This window comes from Lissotriton vulgaris, chromosome 5 (assembly GCF_964263255.1).
Source record: "Lissotriton vulgaris chromosome 5, aLisVul1.2, whole genome shotgun sequence".
Taxonomy (NCBI): domain Eukaryota; kingdom Metazoa; phylum Chordata; class Amphibia; order Caudata; family Salamandridae; genus Lissotriton; species Lissotriton vulgaris.
The window spans coordinates 863,367,851-863,386,359 of NC_141693.1; positions in this window are offsets into that span (position 1 = coordinate 863,367,851).

The window sequence follows — 18,509 nt, forward strand, 5'->3', positions numbered from 1 at the left end:
TAATTTAAAAGCACCCTACCACAATTAGTTTTTGAAACGCATTGTACAATAAAATGTGTTACAAAATAGGCTACATACATGCTGACTCTATAACGTCAAATAGAAAAAAGAAGGCCACTCTTACGCTACTAGGAAAACAGAACAAAAGTACAAGTCCCAAACTTTCATTGTAGTGATTTCTTAGTTGCAGGTCTAGTTGTCAGATCGACACACACTCCCTCATGGCTGGTATACACCCACACCACACCCATCCAGCGCATTCATCACTACACACGTGAACCTATCTATAAAAATGACGGAGCGCACGTGTTGTACGCCATTTTAGAGTTGTTCCCAAAGCACCGAACAAGGGGCCCACTACTACATGCGTGGCCTCTTTGGTCACTGAGTTAGTAGTGCCCGAAGCACTGAGCGGGTCAAGAACCTGGGATGATGATGATGATGGGAGCACAAGTATGTCGTTAGCCATAGAGATATCAAGACTGCACCATATATGAGACTTCTTTGTTGGAGATCGTGACTACATCATGAAGAAACTGTCGTTTCCCCAAAAGGTGAGCAGTGACACTTGAGTACACATCATAAGGAGTCAAAGGGTTGTAGCTGACTACATAAAAAAATGCGACTTAATATTTTAGACGAACGCACTCCTATAGCATGTATTAATTTACATGTATAATTTTTTTTTCGCAATAGCACTAACGTTTTTATAATCGCTGAAATGTCCGGAATATATTGACAATACAAACAGGGACATATTATCAAGAGCCGGTGTTAAAATTATTGCTGTTTTATTGGCAGGAAACTGAGATAAAACGGCGATAATCGGCTTGATAATTCGCCCTTGTTAATTCCCATAGAAGCCCATGTTAACACCAGAACATGGGCTTATATGGGAATTAACAAGGAATTAATTTTATCACCGGTCCTTGATAATATCCCCCTTGGTACGTACAAATATGACAATGAAAGTCTATAAAACCGAATATTATCTAACTCCAAATTAATATAGCAACAATTATCAATCATAACATCTTTCTTTTAATTCCTTTTAGATGTACAACTTCACAATGGATCATGTAACAATGACGACGGCAATAGCACAAGGTGAGCAAAGAAGCTTGTTTCTGAAACAACAACTTATCTGTAAAAAGAAACAATCTATAGTATGCAGCAGGCGCGCAAAACACACATTGGGCTAACAAGGCTTCAGCTAGGATAACATACCTTCCTGCGCCCACACACAGTCGCACCGAGTACGTCACAGGTCTTTTAAAGACATTTTGCTTGTTAATGAGGCTTTGATGATCCCCCCGCTTACAGCCCCTGCAGCTCCACTCTTCTTTTTGTTTCAACTTAAGCCCCCCCCGTAAATTTAGACTGTGGTTGCGCCTCTGGCTTCACGTACACCCCCCCTGTCGTGTGTGTGTTTCTCCCACCTTTTAAAGTCCTTTTTTTTCTCTTTCTCTTTCTTACTCTCTCACATTGTTTCTCTTCCTTTTTTAAAGTTTTCGACAATACTATCTCCACTCTGCTGTATACAACCTTATCTGAATTCAAGTAGTTAACTATCTTGATTACAGTGAATACTTCTTCCACACGTGCAGCACCATCCTTCAATCACCCCGAGGGCACTAAGTGACAAAGAATTGAGGGCCATATTATCAAGCAATGGCAATACATTATTGCCGCTTTTATCGTCAGGAAACTACAGATAAAGCGGCGATAATGGGCTTGATATTATGCCCTTGTGAATTCCCATAGCAGCCCAGGTTCTCGTGTTAACCTGGGCTGCTATGGGAATTCACAAGGGCATATCACCAAGAACATTATCGCCGCTTTATCGACAGTTTCCTCCCGATAAAAGAGGCGATAATGTATCGCCCTTGCTTGATAATATGGCCCTTTCTTTCCAAAACAACAACAAATTATTTGTAAAAGGAAACACTAGGTAGTCTGCAACAGCTTTACAGTGTAGAAATGTATAATTACCTCCGACAAGTGACAACAGATAGGTTACAACAGTCTGACTAACAGATCTACAAGCTTATTATGCCACTTTTCTGTCACTTTTAACATGGGGAAAGTGACGCAAGGAGCTTGTAAATCTGCGTCTGACTTTTCAAGAAAAACTCTCAACTCCAAACTCTGCGACTCAATGGGCTGCAACAGTCTAAGTACGGAATATTAAGAACCCACATTAAAATTCACTCTTGACTGTAGTTTCGCAACTCAGTTTACGATGATTAATGAAAATGTCCTTTTGTTTCCTTCACCAAACATCATTTAGAAGCAATCACGGCCTACCGAGCAGCAGCAATGGAATTCTCTGCAACGTATTGAATATACTTTGACGTATAGAAGAAGAGATCAAGTCAAGTTGTGAAGTCCGATGGCCGCACTGTTTATACAAGGTAAGCACAGTAGCCTACATATACAATGCCTTCATAGCAATGCATTAGAAATAAGTCACAATATTTACAATCCCGTTGTGCCACTTTTGTGTCAGTAACGCAGTAGGCACTTCCATATAGACACCATTTGAACGCGGCACTATAACAACTGAAATGTACCAGGCACACTGCACTCGTAAAACCGTAGTATTACCTTTATTTGTGAAAGGAGAGAATGCGTAGTGTGCAGCAGCTTCTCTCTGTAAAACCTATAATTACCTCCGAGCAGTGACAACAGATAGGTTACAACAGTCTGACAAACAGATCTACAAGCTTATTACACCACTTTTGAGTCACTTTTAACATGGGTAAAGTGACACAAGGAGCTTGTAAATCTACCTCTCACTTTTCAAGAAAAAATCTCAACTCCAAACTCTGCGAGACAGTTTTAATGTTCTTTTCTCTCTTTTTCTCTCTCTCACTCTCAGTGACATAATTTCTCTTTCTCTCTTAAACTTATAGACACTGCTGTCTACTTGCACATGTAGAAGAACAGCCCAACTCAAGTTGTGAATTCAACTGGCCGAAGCGTGTGGCCGCAGTGTTTATACAACGGTAAGCACAGAGGCCTAGATCTACAAAGCCTTCATTGCAAACCATTAGAAGTAAGTATGCATTTTTACAATCCCGTTGTGCCATTTTTGCGTCAGTAACGCAGTTGGCACTTCCATATAGACACCACTTGAACACGCCACTATAACAAGTGAAATGTACCAGGCACACTGCACACGTAAAACCGTAGTGTTACCTTTATTTCTGAAAGCAGAGAATGCGTAGTGTGCAGCAACTTCTCTGTCTAAAATGAATAATTTCCTCCGAGCAGTGACAACAGATAGGTTACAACAGCCTGACAAACAGATCTACAAACTTATTACGCCACTTTTCTGTCACTTTTAACATGGCGAAAGTGACGCAAGGAGCTTGTAAATCTACGTTTGACTTTTCAAGAAAAAATGTAAACTCCAGACTTTGCGAGAAAGTTTTAATGTTGTTTTCTCTTTTTCTCTCTCTCACTCTCTGTGACATAATTTCTCTCTCTCTATTAAACTTATAGACACTGCTGCCTGCTTGGACGTGTAGAAGAATTATTCAAAAGAAGTTGTGAATTCAACTGGCCGATGTGTTTGCCGGCAGTGTTTATACAACGGTAAGCACAGAGGCCTAGATCTACAAAGCCTACATTGCAATGCATTAGAAATAAGTCTGCATCTTTACAATCCCGTTGTGCCACTTTTCTGTCAGTAACGCAGTAGGCACTTTCATATAGACACCACTTAAAGGCGGCATTATAACAGAAGTGAATTGTTCCTGGCACACTGCACACGTAAAACCGTAGAGTTACCTTGACTTGTAATGCTTCAGCTCATTTACTAACATCTACATAATTTGAAACTCTAATTTTCTTTTTTGTTTTGCAGATTACCAACCGGACATCTTTTGGAGTCCATTTCACAATTTGTTTACATTATTATTTTTTAAAGTTATTTTTCCTGTTGCTTCTAATAGTTATAATTAAGTTTCGTTTACAGTTATTGTTTTAATAAAAGTTAATTGAAAAACTACATACTTCTTTTTTTTGGGGGGGGTATGGCGGTCCACAATAAAAATAATGTTGAAATACTATAGTAAGATGTTCAAGACTAGGATTGAAAACTACTGAGTTATATTTCCTCTGGATAGGGTACAACTTACAAAAGAAATCAAAATAATACGAAACAATGTGTACCACATTTACAAACCTCATGCCACATTTTCCCGTGCAAAACTTACCCCACTTCGAAACTAAATGTGTGGACATCAATCACGCCCCTCAAACCACGGGAATAATCACCTCACAAAGATTTCTATATTGTATGAGGAGCTGTGTGGCCCTCCACCTACTGCCCTGGAGACCACGACGCCCAGACCCGGTTGCTGCAGTGTCCTGGGGGGAAACTGCCATTACAATGCGGTCATAAGCACGCGTGATCGTCACCATGAAGCCATTAGCATGCAGATAGCTTTACCACGCATGCCTTTATCACGCATGATTTTAAAACTGCTATGCATTTACCACACATGATAAACACATAATCTTAATATTGTCTTTGTGTTGACGGACACGCGTTGTAATGGCTGTGGCTTACGTCCTTCAAATTAGTTTTTACGTATACGTGTGACCAAGTCTGATAACATCAGAGGCCAAGGACAAACACCATGGTGTCTGTGGCAGGAACTCTCATCGATCACAGACAAAATAGGAGGACTGTAAAATGAAAGTAACAGATATAATAAAAAGAACGGAGGAAAACCATTAAAATGGCAGTGGACGGAGTATGCTGGTTAAGTTGGGTGCGTTGGCCCAACGAACCGTGCACTATCCACTTGGTGCTATGCACCTAAACAGTTTATATTTTCTTAACAAACAATGGATTCTCTGTTTTGTCTAATTGCTTCTATTTATTTTTAGATATTTTTATCTTGTTTTCATCTATATCTTACCACATTATAACATTGTATTTCTATGAATTAAATTTCATTCATAAAACCAAAACATTGGTATTACATTTCATGTTACATTCAACAATATTACGTGCTGTACATTTTCTGTAAAATGCCCAGTGCCCAATGCATTTCGGCACTACCAAGGTGCCTTCATCAGGGACGAATCTGTAAAAAATAAAAAAATAACCATGTAATTTCACATTTAAGATGCCCATGGGTGGTGATATGTATGTGCCCTGTATGTTGTCATACCTGTTCTCGTGTTGCTCAATTCTTAAATCCTGTTATGAAAAATGTTTTAAATTAATTTAATCTCTCAGTCAAACCCAGCATAACAATGCGTCCTGAAAATAAACCAAGTCTGGATTGCAAACATGAGCTTACCACAAATCTCGAGTCTTCAAAGTTACCCTAAACGACAAACAAGGAATATATTCAGTTTCCTCCTCACTACTCGTAAACATTTCCGTATAGCTAGAGGCCACTCCTGTATATAGACAGGCATACCTGTTATTCCAGCACTGTTCTGTTTCTGCAAAACATAATAAAAAAATTGCGTATGCTCTATCAGTACTCCAATATTCTGAACCGTAAGTTATATTTCCTGTCAATTCCACTCCCGCATACCTGTTGAATGCGTCCGTGTGATGTTCACTACGAAACATAAACAAACAAAATCGCCGTCAATACTCAAACCCATCGCGAATTGCTACTCCTCATCTACATAACTCTCGGTACAACCGAAGACCCCTTACCTTGTATCCAAACAATTCTCTCCGTATCACAACGACCTGCTCTCCAGTCAAAGAATGTTTCAACCATTACTGATCGTTCCGCGTCTCATAACAAACTCTCGCGTGCCTGAACATCAAAACATAAACAACGGACTAGTGCGCTATCATTGATCGTAACTCGCCCGCCATGTTTCAATGGTTTGTCTTTGGCGTAAATGCTGGTCGTGTCACCTGCGCTCGTTTTTCAAACCACGTCCTGCCTAATATCTATAATTTGATATGTAAATTATAAATGTCACATTGCAGTGACCCAGCAATTCTCTTGTTATTGCCAACATAAGTTCCAACTTAAGCACTACCATCATGCTTCGGACACCATATTACTAGAGGTTATTATCACGATCATACCGTACGCTAACCCACCATATTTTACAAACCCTCTTCCTGGCTGATGTACTATGTATTTTGTTAATGTGTTCACTCAATGATAGATATTTTGTGATACCTTCAAGTTTATGTTCAAAAGAATGTATTATGGGCAATGATGGTGCGTATTGTAAATTGTACAATATAAACCAATGTATACAAATGCACAGTAAGTTCTCAATGGGTACTCTTGTATCTTGATTACATTTCTTAATATACATTGTGATTAAACCTCAAAAACTCTTTACTATTTATATTAGTGCTATATTGTGATAAAGTTAGTTGAACTTATGCAATTGCTTGGGTGTTTGATATTCTTAGTTTTTCAGTTTATTTGCGCTGACCCGTAGGGGCTCTGGTTTTAATATCTGCAACGAGATGCTTTGTCTGCTCATAGGAAGCAGGATAAATCATATTTATCGTTAAGACCAATAGGAGCCATCGCGTGTAAATTTTTAATCCAAAATAGTTCTCTTTGCAACAATCTTTGGTGGTTATTGATTCCTGCCTTTAAGGGTACTTGTTCAATGATAAAGAACCGCAATTGAGAGATTGTATGTCCTGTGTCTCTCCAGTGAACAGCTAAAGGTGACGTTAGGTTTAAGTTGCGTATTCTGCTCTTATGCTCCGTGATGCGAGTCCTAATCTTACGTTCTGTTTTGCCCACGTAGAGCTTGCCACATGGGCACTTGATTCCATACACTACGTTTGCTGTATTACAGTCACTAGTGTGTCTCAAATCTATCACTTTTCCTGTAGTGGTATGGCTGATGGTGTTCCCCATTATCACATTATTGCAATTTGTGCAATTTAGACATTTACTCATTCCTTTGTGAGATACTGTGGGCGATGTCGGTGGTCTCGGCTTCAATCTCTCAAGCAAATTTTGTCCCCTTGTGTATGCGTGTACTGGTAAGCCTTTGAATAATCCTTTGAAATCTGGTTCGTTCATTAAAAGTTCCCATCTGGTATTAATTATCTTTTTGATTTCTTTCGATTGGGTCGTGTATTTCGTTACAAAAACCATTTTTCTTGGGTGCTTCTCTGCTTGGGCTTCAGTAAATCCGTTCTGTCTAGTGCATTGTTCTTATCCGTTGGTTTAGTATATAGTTGTGTATACTAAACCAACGGATAAGAACAATGCACTAGGATACACAAGTTTTCACCCTAGGAGTCTAATTAAAAACCTTCCAAAGTCCCAATTCATAAGGATTAAAAGAATATGTTCTGATAACCAAGAGGCAACAAAAACAATCCATCAACAGGCAACCAAATATGAAGCAAGAGGATATCCACGGAAGGAACTTGATGAGAGTATATCGAATGTACTGGCACTAGACAGAACGGATTTACTGAAGCCCAAGCAGAGAAGCACCCAAGAAAAAATGGTTTTTGTAATGAAATACACGACCCAATCGAAAGAAATCAAAAAGATAATTAATACCAGTAGGGAACTTTTAATGAATGAACCAGATTTCAAAGGATTATTCAAAGACTTACCAGTACATGCATACACAAGGGGGCAAAATTTGCGTGAAAGATTGAAGCCGAGACCACCGACATCGCCCACAGTATCTCACAAAGGAATGAGTAAATGTCTAAATTGCACAAATTGCAATAATGTGATAATGGGGAACACCATCAGCCATCCCACTACAGGAAAAGTTATAGATTTGAGACACACTAGTGACTGTAATACAGCAAACGTAGTGTATGGAATCAAGTGCCCATGTGGCAAGCTCTACATGGGCAAAACGGAACGTAAGATTAAGACTCGCATCACGGAGCATAAGAGCAGAATACGCAACTGAAACCTAACGTCACCTTTAGCTGTTCACTGGAGAGACACAGGACAGACAATCTCTCAATTGCGGTTCTTTATCATTGAACAAGTAACCTTAAAGGCAGGAATCAATAACCACCAAAGATTGTTGCAAAGAGAACTATTTTGGATTAAAAATTTACACGCGATGGCTCCTATTGGTCTTAACGATAAATATGATTTATCCTGCTTCCTATGAGCAGACAAAGCATCTCGTTGCAGATATTAAAACCAGAGCCCCTACGGGTCAGCGCAAATAAACTGAAAAAGTAAGAATATCAAACACCCAAGCAGTTGCATAAGTTCAACTAACTTTATCACAATATAGCACTAATATAAATAGTAAAGAGTTTTTGAGGTTTAATCACAATGTATATTAAGAAATGTAATCAAGATACAAGAGTACCCATTGAGAACTTACTGTGCATTTGTATACATTGGTTTATATTGTACAATTTACAATACGCACCATCATTGCCCATAATACATTCTTTTGAACATAAACTTGAAGGTATCACAAAATATCTATCATTGAGTGAACACATTAACAAAATACACAGTACATCAGCCAGGAAGAGGGTTTGTAAAATATGGTGGGTCAGCGTACGGTATGATCGTGATAATAACCTCTAGTAATATGGCGTCCGAAGCATGATGGTAGTACTTAAGTTGGAACTTATGTTGGCAATAACAAGAGAATTGCTGGGTCACTGCAATGTGACATTTATAATTTACATATCAAATTATAGATATTAGGCAGGACGTGGTTTGAAAAACGAGCGCAGGTGACACGACCAGCATTTACGCCAAACACAAACCATTGAAACATGGCGGCCGATTTACGATCAATGATAGCGCACTAGTCCGTTGTTTATGTTTTGATGTTCAGGCGCGCAAGAGTTTGTTATGAGACGCGGAACGATCAGTAATGGTTGAAACATTCTTTGACTGGAGAGCAGGTCGTTGTGATACGGAGAGAATTGTTTGGATACAAGGTAAGGGGTCTTCGGTTGTACCGAGAGTTATGTAGATGAGGAGTAGCAGTTTGCGATGGGTTTGAGTATTGACGGTGATTTTGTTTGTTTATGTTTCGTAGTGAACATCACACAGACGCATTCAACAGGTATGCGGGAGTGGAATTGACAGGAAATATAACTTACGGTTCAGAATATTGGGGTACTGATAGAGCATACGCGATTTTTTCATTATGTTTTGCAGAAACAGAACAGTGCTGGAATAACAGGTATGCCTGTCTATATACAGGAGTGGCCTCTAGCTATACGGAAATGTTTACGAGTAGTGAGGAGGAAACTGAATATATTCCTTGTTTGTCGTTTAGGGTAACTTTGAAGACTCGAGATTTGTGGTAAACTCATGTTTGCAATCCAGACTTGGTTTATTTTCAGGACGCATTGTTATGCTGGGTTTGACTGAGAGATTAAATTAATTTAAAAAAAAATGTCATAACAGGATTTAAGAATTGAGCAACACGAGAACAGGTATGACAACATACAGGGCACATACATATCACCACCCATGGGCATCTTAAATGTGAAATTACATGGTTATTTTTTTATTTTTTACAGATTTTTTCCCCTGATGAAGGCACCTTGGTAGTGCCGAAATGCATTGGGCACTGGGCATTTTACAGAAAATGTACAGCACATAATATTGTTGAATGTAACATGAAATGTAATACCAATGTTTTGGTTTTATGAATGAAATTCAATTCATAGAAATACAATGTTATAATGTGGTAAGATATAGATGAAAACAAGATAAAAATATCTAAAAATAAATAGAAGCAATTAGACAAAACAGAGAATCCATTGTTTGTTAAGAAAATATAAACTGTTTAGGTGCATAGCACTAAGTGGATAGTGCACGGTTCGTTGGGCCAACGCTCCCAACATAACCAGCGTTTCATACTTCAGGGACTGACAACCCCTCAGAACCGCAGCACCATTTTGCGAAATTTAAAGATAATTGAAGAACAGGAGTGCTCCCTAGCCCAGAATTAAACAGTGGACGGAGTATAACATCAGAGGCCAAGGACAAACACTGTGGTGTCTGTGGCAGGAAACTGCAGATAAAACGGCGATAATGAGCTTGATAATACGGCCGTGTTATTTCCCATAGAAGCCCATGTTAACACCAGAACACAAGCTTCTATGGGAATTAACAAGGACGTATTATCAAGCCCATTATCGTCGTTTTATCTGCAGTTTCATGCCGATAAAACAGCGATAATTTTATCACTGGTCCTTGATAATATGCCCATGAGCCATATTATCAAGCAAAGGCGATACATTATCGCCGCTTTTATCGGCAGGAAACTGCTGATAAAGCGGCGATAATGGGCTTGATAATATGCCCTTGTGAATTCCCATAGAAGCCCAGGTTATGGTGTTAAAATGGGCTTCTATGGGAATTCACAAGGCCATATTATCAAGCCCATTATCGCCGCTTTAGCGGCAGTTTCCTGGCGATAATGTATCACCCTTGCTTGGTAATATAGCCCTCTTTTTTTTTTCTTTTAGTCCCAATGCCCCCACGATCCCAAACGGCTCCCTACGTCCTACCAATCTCCTTTCCTACTTCAAAGAGAGAGCAGATTAACTTGCTCTCTCTTTCAAATAGAAACACGGTTTGCTGTGGTAAAGTGGGAGCGGCGACGGTACCGCCCTACAATACCAGTAGCAGTGTCCCGGGAGTACGCACCCCGACACACTGCAAGAGCCGGCGCTGAGAAATGGTGCTCCCCAGGACCATCAATGGTTCCACTTTAGGGGCCGCGCGACAACCTCCTAACATTAATATAAAAAACCCAGACAGTGCAGGTACCCTGAGCTGGTAGGTCATTTTACATATTACTGCCCCAGAAAGGTAGCGTTCCCCGCCACGTGTACAGGGAGAGAGGGAGGGAGAGCTCAAAACATATTTTATTTTAAAAAGCTCCGAGGGGTGCCTCTCCCTGAGACTGCGGGGAGTAGAACCGTAAACCCCGCATACTTCAAAATAAAACCAGACTAGTGGCGTTCCCCAGTGCTCGGGGCACCTTACAAGCCCCCCATTATGGAAAGAAAATGCCCCCATATTTTGCCCCCCGGGGACCTAATGAATAAAACGGACTTCTAGTTTTTTTTCACCTTTTCCACCGCTTACCAGTACTGCACGAGTACCCCGCGATTTTTTATTTGAAAATAAATAAAAATTGAGCCTAAAGATCCATCTACCACCCCCTGAGCAAGCCTATAGGGTTAGAATGTTTCTACCCTGCCCCCTTTCCTAATTTCTCAACTTTGTTTTACTGTTTTCTTGTGACTCGGTTTTCGCGACAAACAAGATGACTGCTAACACTTCCTGGTTAGGATTGGTGACAGCCAATCAGCATGCAGCTGGTGCTCGTAATTGTACAGATTTCCGTATGCCGCAATAAAATCGTACTTACCGACATTGACAGAGCATCTTTCATATCCTTGCAACCAGCGGAATGCAGTCCGGAGTTTGGTAACAGTCATCCAATACTATCTAAAGAGAAAAGATAAGAAAGTCATTCTACAGTATTCATTGTAGGGTTCACAAGGTTGTAAGCAGGGAACAGTGAAGAAAATTAAGCAAATTAGAAATATTCAGTGAGTGATTCTCATTAGTGACATATAACTCTTTTGCAGATACTGACCAGCAATGCTACACTCTTGTAGGGAGAAGCATCTGTGCAAGAAAAAAACTTGTACAAATGTAATACAAGAGAGCAGCTAGCCACTAAACTAGGACAGGTAACTAGAGGGTATGGTAAATGTTATAGATTAGGAATTACAATTATAGTGTTTACATGGTTTTCTATTTACAGGACGAATGCAAGGATTATCGTTTGCAGTCCAGTCCAGAAGAAGTGAAGCAGCGGCGGTCTGACTTTTCTTCCCAATCCCCTTTCCCCCTCTTTGCTGCTTGCAAGCCTATTGTTCGCAGTATCAGAGTTTGAGAATTGCGGAGTTTTCATCTGCTCCCGCGGAAGCTTGAAGTTCTGGTAAAGGTTCTTGACAGAGAATCAGTGGACTCTTTTCACACAAAGCTGAGGGAGCTCACTAGCACTCACCTCGTAGGGGACAGAGCCGCAGAAGAAATCAGGGCGTAACTGATTCTGGGGATCCATAGTAAAGTGCTGCATTCCTTATCCTAAGACAGCCGAACATACCAATGAATGACATACTGGTGCACACACGGTCCCATGATCTTTCAGCCGCGCGGGCAGACGAGATGGACCTTGCGCTCATGCGCAACACAGAAAAGGGCGTTGCAGTTAATACTGAACATGTTGATGCTGTTAGGATGCGGGACAAGACCAACAAACCAGGAGACCGCCCACCACCAACACCAAAAGGCCAATGTTGGTACCGTGGTTATGAGGATCATCCCCCGCATTCATGCCCAGCACAAGGGAAGACATGCACCAACTGCGGGATTGCGAACCATTTTACCTCGGTGTGCAGAAAGATAGCACCACACAAAGAACACAAACGACCCAGGCAAATGAGGAGACTGGTCCGTCAACTATCGAGCGTCTCACTATCATCCACACCAGGAAGAAAGACGACGGGCACAGCCGTCTACCAAGCAGACAACACCTCTTCAGATGAGGAAGGGGAGACATACCTAGTCTCTTTCATCCAAGCCCTCAAAAGACGGAGACGTCCCCAACCCCGGTGCACTGTGCAGATAGCAGGGTCAGAAGTCAATGCAGTGATAGACACGGGAGCGTCCGTCACCATCATGGGAATCCAACAATACAACAAATTGAAGCCCAAGCCAGAACTTCGACCCTCAAAGACAAAGATCTTCGCCTAGGACACCAAAATCAGAGTTGACATCCATGTCATCAACCAAGAGGCAGACACGCTGCTGAGCAGCCAAGCCGCAGAAGACCTGGGACTAGTGAAGTTTGCCAGAAAAGTGCAAGATGACCAGACCAAAGAACTGCTCAGCCAATTTAAGGATCTGTTCAAAGGGCTGGGACAGATAAAAAAGGCTCCAATCAAACTACACATAGACTCAACCGTCGTGCCGATGGCACTGAGGCACAGGAGGATTCCCTTCCACCTCCGACTGCTAGTGGAAGGAAAGCTGCAGAAGCTAGAAGATCAAGGGGTCATAAAAGAGGTCTCAGGGCCCACACCATGGGTGTCCCCCATGGTGATCGCTGAAAAGCCTCGCCAACCAGGTAAAATAAGACTCTGCACTCTGCTTTGATACGCGCCTCCCCAACAAGGCCATTCAGCATGAACGCCACATCACGCCGACCATGGACGACATTGTGGCCGACCTAAATGGGTCCAGGTTGTTTTTGAAACTGGACCTGAAAGCAGGCTATCACCAGCTGGCGTTTGTGAAAGAAAGCCGGTACATAACCACATTCAGCATGCACCTAGGACTCAGAAGGTCCAAGAGCCTGAATTTCGGCACATTTTTAGCCGCCGAGATCTTCCAGAATGCAGTCAAATAGATCATGGCCTGGCGTACTAAACATGAGTGACGACATCCTCATCCACTCACAGACAGCCGAGGAACACTACAGGCACCTGAGGACCATGCTGCAGAGGCTCCAGGACCATGGGGTCACCTTACATCGAGAGAAGTGTCTGCCGTTCCAACAATGGATAGAATTATTCTGCTACATGTTCACGCAAGATGGAATCCAGGTCGACCCACGGAAATCCCAGGCCATCGAAAGCTCGCCTGCACCCCTCACAGTAGCTGAAGTTCGCAGTTTCCTTGGGACTGACACATACTGTGGGCCCTTCATCCCGGATCTAACCGCCATCACGGAGCCACTCCGAACACGAGCCGGTGCCATGTGGTAATGGGGCCCACCTGAAGAAGCCGCATTTCAAGCAGTCAAGAGTGCTCTCCTCGACCACACCACGCTGGTGTTTTTCAATCTCACTAAACGGACCGAAATACTAGTAGACGTCAGCCCCGTCAGCCTAGGGGCCATCCTTACCCAGGAGCAAGAGCTGGAAGGTGGGCTGCCCTGGCATACTCCAGCAAAGCACTCTCCCCAACGAGAAGTGATATGCCCAGACTGAGAGGGAAGCCCTAGCTGGGCATGCCTGCATTTTCATTTGTACATATGTGGCACCCATTCAAGATCATTATGGACCATCAGCCCCTAGTACTGTTATTTAAACGGTGGGCGCCCCACCCCCCGCCACGCATCAAATGATGGGCCATTGGGCTCCAGCAGTACAAGATGGACGTAGCATACCGTCCGGGTGTCAAAAACCCTGCTGATTTCCTCTCGAGACACCCAGGGCCAGTAGAAGACAGATGTGAAGAACAGGGTGCTGACCCCACGGAGGCCCACCTGAACATGGTCTCAGCACTTACGTGCCCTCGAGCACTGACCCTTGAGGAGGTGGTAGCTGCAGCAGAAGCAGACCCAGTTATTGCCAAGGTCCAAGCAGCCGTCCAAGGAGGGCACTGGCACCAGTTCCTACAATCAGCCAACTCATGGGAGGGCCCAGAGAAGCAGAATCTAATACACATGTGGAAGGTCAGGAATGAACTGAGCGTTACCCAATAGGGAATTCTGCTGAGAGGCTCTCAGATTGTGATCCCAACTTCACTACAGTCAGGAGTGAATCAACTCACCCAAGGGGGACGCCAAGGTGTTGAGATAATGAAGGCCTGCATGCGGGAGAAAGTCTGATTCCAAGGTTTGGACACTCGTGTCGATGAGACAGCCTGGAGGTGCCCCTCCTGTCAGGTGACAAGTGGCCCTGAAAGACCCGCACCCATCCACACCGAAGAGCACGGGAAAAGTCAATTGGAGAAGTTGACTGTGGACTTCGGGAGCTTCCCGGATGGGAGAGTCACTCTGGCTCTGATCTACAGCTACTCGAAGTACCCAATCATGGAAGTTGTCACATTAACGGCCTTTTCACATGTTGGCCCAGTGCTGGAAAAGATATTCACCATGTTTGGATGCCCAGAAGAACTCCAAAGTGACAACGGAACCCCATTTCAAGGGCATAAGTTCCAGGAGTTTCTGCAACGCCATGGCATCCAGCCCAGGCGAATCACCCCGCAATGGTCCCAAGCCAACGGCGAAATCGAACAATTTATGAGGACAATCAACAAAGCCCTATGCATCTTGTGCCTGGGCATGCCGATCCGGAACAACACCTACAGAAATTCTTGCAGGAACACCATAGCGCCCCTCAAAGTTTCACGAGTCAGGCACCATGGGTGCTGATGTTTAATGGGGCCTGCCGCTATGGCCTCCCTATCGCCACAGGGTGGACACCCCTCCCTTTGATGAAGAAGGCACCCTTCAGAAGAGGAAACAACACAACATCACGGCCAGCCAAGCCAGAAGAGCTGTGTCTCGTCAGCTGAAACGAGGGGACACCGTCATCATGAGGGACCAGAGGCCCGGGGGGAAGTTCCGAACCCGCTATGAACAGGGCTATTGGACTGTGACTGACGTGAAAGGAACCATGGTGGCAGTCAACAAGGAAGGAGAAGTCGCAACCCGCAACATCTCATGGTTCAAACAGGTGGTCCACCCCGAACACTCTGCTGAAGCAACCAGCGATCCTGGAGAGCCGAGGGCAACACAAGCAGAGCCGGGAGAAGCAAAGGGCTGCAATCCAGAGCCTTCCTCCCCACCAAGAGCCCCAGAAGCAACCCAAAGGCCTCCAGAGACACCACCCCAGCCCAGCGAATCAGCCGCGGAACCCAGGTTCAGCCGTGGCGAGCACAGGTATGCTCTGAGGAGCGACCCCCAGCCGAGCACTCACCTGAGGGACTTTGCCTACCAAGTAAGTGAACTATGAGACACTTGGAATCCAGTCAAGGACTGAGTTGAGATGGGATGTGGTGAGTTAGCGTGCCAGCTCCTGGTACTGACGAACACGCTGGAAATGTCTGGCCCCAGCGCTCGCACCGCAAGGCGAAACACGTAGATAAATAAATGGGGCGTGACCGCGTTAGGCAGTCTGCCGCAAGCACAAGCTTAGTATAGGTGTCCAGCTATTTGTGCAGCGCGTCTGCGTAGCACGCTAGACCCCACGCGCCCCCTGGCTCCACTTATCACACTTACGCAGTGTGCACGTGACACACGCTGTTCTTTCACAGGGCATTATAAGATGGGCTTGCCGCAGCCGCCTGCACCAGCCTCCCACTTCAAGAAGGTACTCCCTCGCCTCTCCGAGGGCTTTTAACAATAACAATCTAATTTACCATCTTCAGTTTCCAACTCTTTTTAAATGGCTTATCTTTGAGTCTTAGCCTAGTTTTTATGGCGGCTTATTTTATGTGCAGGTTTGGTACAGAGGTGTCCTAAGGGCACAAGGAAGTGTTCCAATTTAAGAGGAAGAGCCTATTTTAAAGGAAAGAGTCCATGTTAAGACCCTGTTTCATGCTCAGATGACATTCACAAAGGGCATTTTTACCTGACTGTCCATTCGTGTTTCTTACTGGTTTCCTAGACAAAGAAGTAGGGAAGATTTTGTTCAACTAGGGATCACAGGCATTTAAATTACAACTTATTTTAAAGTTGTCTTCATTTGTTTTAATTTAGATTTTTTATTAAGCCTAAACCTTGCTAAATCGCTCACGGAGCTTTGTAAAGTACATATTTGAACCCACAGATGATTGAGACTCATTAGGGGTTGATCTTTTCAAAACTAAGTGCATCATTTACAGTATAGAACAGCGGTTTCATAATTTTCTGTAGTAAGAGCTACTTATGTTCAATTAAAATGATCCAGCGCTACTGTAAGTGATGTGATAGTCCATTCAAGACTGCCAGCAGTGATCACATCAGTGCATTAGGCAGGGATGTTGGCAGTAAAGTATAAAAAACACTATCAATTTGGTATCCATCTACATGGGTAAGACATTACAGCAATAGCTTCTATTCCCCGACACCAAGGTAATAATTTGAGCAATAAATGTCTGCAACTCAAATAATAGCTTTACATTTATTTTGGAAATTGAACCATTTTTCCCCAAACATCAGCTTATTAGTTCTGAAAATACACACGTTTTTGTCTCAAATATGTGCTTTTTAATGTTGTGAAACAAATAATCATATAACCAAGCAAAGGCTTTCATGTTAGTAGTCTGAGATGCGCAAAGGCGAGCTACTCACAGGTAACTGGAGAGCTACTGCTTCTAGTTGGAGACACCTGGGGCCTTATTTATGAAGGTCTTGCGCCACTTTTGCGTCACTTTTAAAATGGGAAAAAGTGACGCACCGGTGGCGCAAGGCCTTCAAAAATGAGGCCCCAGGTTTAGAGGTTGATGGTAATGGAGAGCCCTCCAGTTTGTGGAGGCAATTGTAAATATCCCAGTGGATGATTCTCTAAAGGCAGAAAAACACCCAGTGAAGTAACGTCTGCCGTGCTGTTCCTATGGTGCGTTTATTACGTCAAAGGGTTCTCCACCAACAGACAATCCTCCACCCGCTTGCTTTGCCAGTTGCCACCCAACTCTGAGACTATTATTAGTCCTTGTGGGTAGAGGAATACATGTTTTGTGAGTTTTTCCATGGGTACCCATTTTAAAGATCCCAAGGTTCAGAGGGAAATCAGGGCTGTATCTACGGTTTGTGCAGCAGGTGCAGTAGCAACGGAGTCCAGAGGTGCCCTGTGAACCCTGACAATGCTGTATTTTACAACCCAACAGCTGTCTAAGTGGTCTTTTGCGCTGCTTGCCCCAAGGCCCATGGCATTCTTGCTACGCTACTGTGGGAAATAGCTCTGAAACTGGAGAGATATGGATTAGGAGTTGAGATTTACATGGAAAGGCAACAGGTGATCAGTCCCAGCGATGAACTCCATGTTGATGTCTGGGAACCCATTTCGTTTGCCAGCTCTGAAAATGACTTAAAGAGCTTTACATGGTTATTTCCTGAATTAGGAGTTGCCTGTCATTCTCCCCTTCCTACAGCCCATGTTCTCACACTCGACAGCGCTTGCGCTGTCTGCAAGACCTGGTGTATCTCTTCCGTGGACTTTTGGCAATCCACCAATTGTCATTGGTTCTTTATTGTGTCATTCCAAAATGCTGGCTTTCTATTGCTCTATTGCTCTCAATTGTCCCTCCTGTGCATGCTTGTTTCAGCTGAGGCGATTTCACTAAGTGATTGTTTTTTGTTGGCCATCGGCACGCTTCCTCCTGGCACAGTGCGCAATAGCCCCTCCTCCCGACTGGGCACGCAGTCTCAGGATTCCTTCTCGTTGTCTATCTTTTTGCTTTGGCAGGCCGCACCCCTTTGCGAGAATGCCTTGTGTGTATTTTTTAAGGTCTCAAAATCACCAGTGACCGTTAAATACATACTTCCTCTCTAAAATAATCCATAAATAATTACACTTTTGTAAACTAGTCGGCAATGTATAATTACAAAACGTGCCTCCTTTTCTAATGTTCTGACCTCTGTCTGCTTGTAATACGTAGTGGGAGTGTCCAATGTTTCTAAACATTCAATACTGTATGTCCTCTTTCTAGTTCCATGACACAGTCTGGAGCATCTCTTTCTGATTGCCTCTGACCCTCTACTGACATTCCATGAGGGTTTGCTTA